General features: G+C 35.2%; 1 pseudogene; it reads left to right on the top strand.

Moving 5' to 3' along the window:
* The first annotated feature begins 243 nt into the window (after positions 1-243).
* On the top strand, positions 244-1,235 carry LOC134382018 (L-lactate dehydrogenase B chain-like; annotated as a pseudogene).
* The last annotated feature ends 5,508 nt before the right edge of the window (positions 1,236-6,743 follow it).

The raw sequence follows: 6,743 nt of genomic DNA, 5'->3' as shown, positions 1-6,743 counted from the left end.
AACAAAATATGCCTAGAAACTTGAATTATTACTCAAACCACAGGAATATTTCTGAAATTATCACAGAAGAATATTGGGTCATGAATTAGTCTATTTTCTCAAATAAGGGTTAGGTTGAAATCTATAGTAGAAATTAAAAGGTTGAGATCCTGTGCGGTAGGAGACGCACGTAGCAGATATTGTCTCCTTCTCAGGGCTGTTATTCTGCAAGCACTCTTCAGATCCCTCTCTCTCCTGTGCACAATGGCAACTCTTAAGGAAAAACTCATTGCAGCAGTTGCAGAAGAGGAGGCAATGGTCACAAATGATAAGGTCACTATAGTGGGTATTGGACAAGTTGGCATGGCGTGTGCTATCAGCATTCTGGGAAAGTCCCTGGCTGATGAACTTGCCCTTGTGGATGTTTTGGAAGATAATCTCAAAGGAGAAATGATGGATCTGCAGCATGAGAGCTTATTTCTCCAAACATCTAAAATTGTGGCGGTAAGATTACTCTGTGACCACCAATTCTAAGATTGTGTTGGTAACTTTGGGAGTCCGTCAACAAGAGGGGGAGAGTCATTTCAATCTGGTGCAGAGAAATGTTAATGTCTTCAAGTTCGTTATTCCTCAGATTGTCAAGTACAGTTCTGATTGCATCATCATTATGGTTTCCAACCCAGTGGACATCCTTACATATGTTACTTGGAAACTAAGTGGATTACCCAGGCACTGAGTGATTGGAAGTGGGTGTAATCTGGATTCTGCTAGATTTCGCTATCTTATGGCTGAAAAACTTGGCACTCTCTCCAGCAGCTGCCATGCATGGATTTTGGGAGAACATAGTGACTCAAGTGTGGCTGTGTGGAGTGAAGTGAATGTGGCAGGTGTTTGTCTCCAGGAACTGAATCCAGAAGTGGAAATGGACAATGATAGTGAGAATTGGAAGGAAGTACATAAAATGGTGGTTGAAAGTGCCTATGAAGTCATTAAGCTGAAATGATATGAACTGGGCCATTGGATTAAGTGTGGCTGATCTCATTGAATCCATGTTGAAAAATCTATCCAGGATTCATCCAGTGTCAGCAATGCTGAATGCAATATATGGCATTGAGTATGAAGTCTTCCTGAGCCTTCTGTGTATCCTCAGTGCTCAGGGATTAACCAGTGTTATCAACCAGAAGCCGAAGGATAATGAGGTTGCTCTGCTCAAGAAAAGAGCAGATCACATCCAGAAGGACCTGAAAGACCTGTGACTACTGAGTTCTAGGCTGGTAGAAATTTAAAAATTACAACGTAGTTAACTGTGAGCCTTTAGTTTTCATCCATGTACATGGATCACAGTTTGCTTTTTATCTTCACTAATAGATGACTTTGGGCTCATAGAATTAAAGCCCATGCTTGGTTTAATGCTTACGATAGGAGCCCTTAAACAAATAAAATTAACTATTGTAGTATGAAAAAAAAAAAAGAAATTAAAAGGTCAGAAAAAGGGTAAAATTATCAGGGTTCATTAAAAAAGTCATTAATTATAAAAAGCAGAAGGAACTTGAAATTTTTTCAATATAATATGTATAGGGGTAGATGTACAGAGTTTTATAGAGACTAAAAATCATGATGAAATATAGTGTTCACTAAAAAAGTTGTTTTTCCTTGAATAAGTATTTATATAATACACATTCAATAATACTCCTTTGTCTCATTTTAAATTATTTTTCTTTCAAGAATGTACGTGCAAAATAAACTTTCCATTTTTACAGATCTCTTCTTCCACTGATACTCCAGTAGTTGCTGCCAAATATTTCTGAAATAGTTTAAAATATATTTCACTATTTAGCATCTGTTTCTTCTCCAATTTTTAACGCATGGAAATAGCTGTAGATAATGGAAAATTCTCTGAAATGCCAAATTTTTTTGTACAAATATAAAGTATGACATACACAGCTATATCTTGAGAACAGTACATACTAATTCATGACATTGAAAAAAGCACATACTACCATGATAAAAATTGTGATATTTTGTAAATTGAACATATACATACCCTTTTTCTAATATTTTAGAGCTAGTAATAAAAACTATGTGTTTAAAAGCATAGCTTAAGCTATTTGGGAAGTTAAATATTTTCAAATGAATTATAATAATTAATTGTATTTCTAGAAAAATTAGTATGTGTATTGAAGTGTTTCTCAGTTTGGAAGGCTGGACTGGGTGGCTTTGAACACCTCCTCAAGCTCTGTCTTCAACCACCAGAACTTTTTGAAATACCCTTGTATTGCAATTTAACAGTTTTTGACAGTGTGGCAATGATATTTCTTACAAAAAATGTGATATGTTTGAATGGAAGGAAGTAAAATTTGAGTTAGTCCATGTAGGATGGGTAGGGTTTGGACGGATGGGGTTTCAGGTGAGAGAGTCATTACCTGACTGAACACAGTGAAGCAGGAACCAGAAGGGTATGTTTGTATGTGAGGCATATTGTACAGTGAAAAGAAGAGGGCTTCATGTTGGCTAGAGCTGTATTTAAACAATAGCTCTGCCAATTACTAGCTATTTAGCTATTTAAGACAACTTTCCTCTGTAAGCTTCAATTTCCTTGTCTATAAAATAATAGTACCTCCCTTACAAGGTTATTTGCAAATATTAATAATCATGTATCTGAAACACCTAAAAGTGTTTCATGTAGAAAGTACTTAATAGATAGTAATTATCTAAAGGGGAAAACTAAGGAAGAAGTCTACACGAGCTGCATTGTGTGTCAGAGAATAATGAGGATATGTGGTGGCCTCAGTTGATGATTATACTTGATGGGGAAGAAAACAGGGCACCACTGAACATTATAGAAGATTGCAGAATAAAAATAAAAATGACATAACTCATTAATATTAGTAGCATACAATTGGGGATTAATGGATCCTTCAGTCTGGTGTGGCAAGCTATTTGGTTATAATGATAAAACAGTATGTGATTAGATTTGGAATGTTGAGATCCAACTTGAGCAAAGAAATATCAGTGGATAGAAAAGGCAAAATGCTATCAATATGGTTCTATTCATGGTGTATATTTTTGAGCATATTTTTATGTCTTACATTTTCCCTTTTATGTCTTAGATTTTATTGATTCCACTTGAGCGCTAACCATAAAGCATCCTCCGAGAATCTGGATATAAAGTAAGATTGTCCTCTGAGCATTATACTATGAAAATAGCACATATGGTTCAGAGATCTGCAAAGCTATCTTAAAGACACTGAATGACAACTGGGGCAATAGGACTGGAGTAAAACACAGATAAGCTGGTCACAAGAAGAACTGACTAGCTAGAGAAGCTTGGAAAGAGAAGAGAGTCAAGACATAAAACACTGACAGTGTGTACCCCTGGACTTTACAAGCAAGATCTCATTTTAAGTTACTTTAATAATTTAAATATTACTATTAAATACTTTAAAGATTACTATTGCTATGAACTGAATGTTTCTGTAGCCCTAAAAATCCGTATGTTGAAGTCTTAATCCCCAATGTGATGGTATCTGGAGGTAGGGCCTTTGGAAGACAATTAGGGTTAGATTAGGTCACGAAGATGAAGCCTTCGCGATGGAATTAATGCCCTTATAAAAGACGCAAGCACTTACTCTCTCTGCCATGTGAGGATACAGCGAAAAGGGCCCTCAACGAAAACCAAATCTGCCAGCATCTTGAACCTTGATCTGGACTTCCTAGCCACCCAAACTGTCAGAAATATTTGCTGTTTAAGATACCCAAGTATTTTTTTAAAACAGCTTGAACTAAGTAAGGCCCTATTCTTTTGGTAAGGCTAACCTTTATACCTTCTTCAAATGTACTAAATTTATGCCCTAAAGGCTGAACCTTGACTCACACATGTGATTAGCTTGGCTTGTTTAGTTATTTTTTGTTTCTTTGTTGTAAATATTGTATTAGTTTTCCAACACTGCTGTTAACAAATTACCACAAATCCAGTGGCTTAAAACAGCACAGATTTATTATCTAAAGTCTGAAATGGGTCTTGACTAGCGTAAATCAAGGTGTGGGCAGGCCACATTTCTTCTGGAGGCTCTAGGGGACAATCTATTTCCTTGTTTTATGCCAGCTTCTCGAGGCCACCTGCATTCCTTGTCTTGTGCCTCTCTCTTTCATCTCCAAAGTCAGAAATGTTGCGTCTTCAAATCTCTCTGACTCCAATCCTTGTTTTTGTCACCACATTTCTTTCCCTGACTGTGTCTTTCCTGCCTACCTCCTTTTCTTATAAGGACTTTAGTGATTCCTTTGGGCACCCTTGGATAATCAAGAATAATCTTACCCATCTCAGGATACTTAATTAAATCATATTTGCAAAGTCCCTTTTGCCATGTAAGGCAGCATATTCACAGTTTCCCAGGATTAGAACATGAGTATTTTGTGAGGCTCTTATTCTATTATAATTGTCAACATTTATAAAGAAGATATACATTAAAAAATTTGAAATTTCAGAGCCTTTTCAAAAATCCTAAGCTCTGTCAACCCTGGGTCTATACTCCATTATGGCAAAGATCTGCTAAAATTGAGTATCTGGTAGCTCTTTTGTAAATGGCTAGTGGCCCTTCAGTTGACCAAAGTTCATTTGGGACCACTTTACTAACTACTATTACCTGCTTGGCCTCTAAAGTATCTGAACCTTTGTTTTCTGTTGTGAAAAGGTATATATATTTTGACCCTGAATGGGAACGATAATAGCTCAGAAACACAGCATATTTTATTCCTAAATCTCATTGACAATTTCAGTTATAACAGAGATATTTTGTTCTGTAGAAAGCCTGATTAAGATTAATTCTTTTTTTCATTTAGTCCAATGACAGCTTTAGAATGGTTGTAATATATAACCTTGAGTGACATGGTGATTAAATTTATTGGATTCAAAACTGGATCTTGATATATTCAGTGTCAAAGAAATTAAAAGTCCATCAAATGTAGAGTTATAGTTATTTTGTTGCATTTAATTATTAATTTTTGACTTTCATAAATTCCATGTACATATGGAAAATTTGTGCCAAATAAGAATGTATATTTGGGTTTACTATAGTCTATCACTGCAAATTTGTTTCATATATAGTGGTTAGATGTATTGCCAAGATAACTAAAATACCAGAAATTATTCATATTTCAGCTTTTACCACAGTAATATTCTCATTAGCACATCATCAAACTCATCAACTTCTCTGAGGTGCATTCCTTTATAACCTTAGACCAATGTGATTCCTCATTCCTTTGAATTCTTGTGCCACTTAGTATGGTTATCATTTTATATATAATTTAAGAAAATCTTTCTTCCCAACAATATTAACTAATTTATTAATTTTCTTGAGTCCAGCTGTCTTTGTTTACTGTTCTCATTTTCAACAGTTATCATTTCTATGACCTTATTTTCATCCTCTTTTGTGCACTCTATAAAATAAGAGATAAAGTTGAGGGAACAATAAAAAAGAATGAAATGGAAAGGATAATATAATTTCTAAAGAAATGCTCACAGAGTATATATGGGGGAGGCAATAGTGTACTATTAAGGTATATAATTAAGAAGTAAAAGTTTCTTGAACTGATGTAAACAGTAAACCTGTAGATCAAAAGAGTAGACCAGATTCCAGAAAAAAACTAATAATAGTGATCAATTGTGAAACACATCCTGGTGAAATTATTGGACTTAAAGACAAAAGAAAGACCTCACAACATACAGAGAATCCTTCTTAGTGTACTGAAGAGCTAAATGTAAAAAGGTAAAGAAGTAAAACATTTAGAAAAATAGGATAATGTTTTTATGACTTTGAGGGTAGTAAATACTGTTTAAGCAAGACACAAATTGGTAACTATAAGGAAAAAAAATGATAAATTAATCTAAATTAAAGTTAGGAACCTCTGTTTATCACAGGTTAACATTAAGAGGGTGAGCAGGAGAACATATTTGTTATTCATACATGCATACATATGCACACACATATATGGTAAAGGTTTTATATCAAGAATACATAAAGAATGCCTGCAAATCAATAAGAAGTCAGACACCTAGTAAAAAAATTGGCAAATGGCTTGAATAGACAATTCCCAATAGATGATATCCAAGTAGCCCATAAATCTATGGGAAGGATCTCAACTTCATTTACTCACCAGGGAAATTGCAAATTAAAACTAAAATGTGATACCACTCTACATCCACCAGATTGGCTAAAATGACAAACAATGCTTAGTGGTGGAAAGGATGTGGAGCTACTAGAACTCATCAGTCATTAATGGGAGTTGTAAACTGGTACAACAACTTTGGAAAACTATTTGTCAAAATTTAGTAGTGCTGACTGTGTTCATATGCTATGACACAAAAATTCCATTCGGTATATATTCAGCATATGTTTTCGAACAAGCCTGTACAAAAATATTCCTAGCAGCACTATTTGTAATAGCCCTGTGTCAGGGAGTCCCAAGATCACCTCCAGGTTTGGTGTACTAAACAAACTTCACAGGAGTACTAACAAGACTCAACATGACTAGAGTCCTGTTCATGGGTACAATTTATGATAGTGAAAGGAACAAAGCAAATTCAGCACAGGGAAAGGTCTCATGGGGCAAACTCCAGAGGATACCTGGTGCTAGTTTCCAGAGTCTTTTCCCGAAAGAGTCACAAATAATATGCTTAATTCCTCCAGCATCAAGTTGTGACAAAACATGTCAGATGCTGTCTACCAGGGAAACTCGCTAGAGACTTAGTGCTTGGAGTTTTTATT

The sequence above is a fragment of the Cynocephalus volans genome, chromosome 1 (genome assembly GCF_027409185.1).
Source record: "Cynocephalus volans isolate mCynVol1 chromosome 1, mCynVol1.pri, whole genome shotgun sequence".
NCBI classification, from domain to species: Eukaryota; Metazoa; Chordata; class Mammalia; order Dermoptera; family Cynocephalidae; genus Cynocephalus; species Cynocephalus volans.
This window is presented reverse-complemented; position numbering and strand designations above follow the sequence as displayed.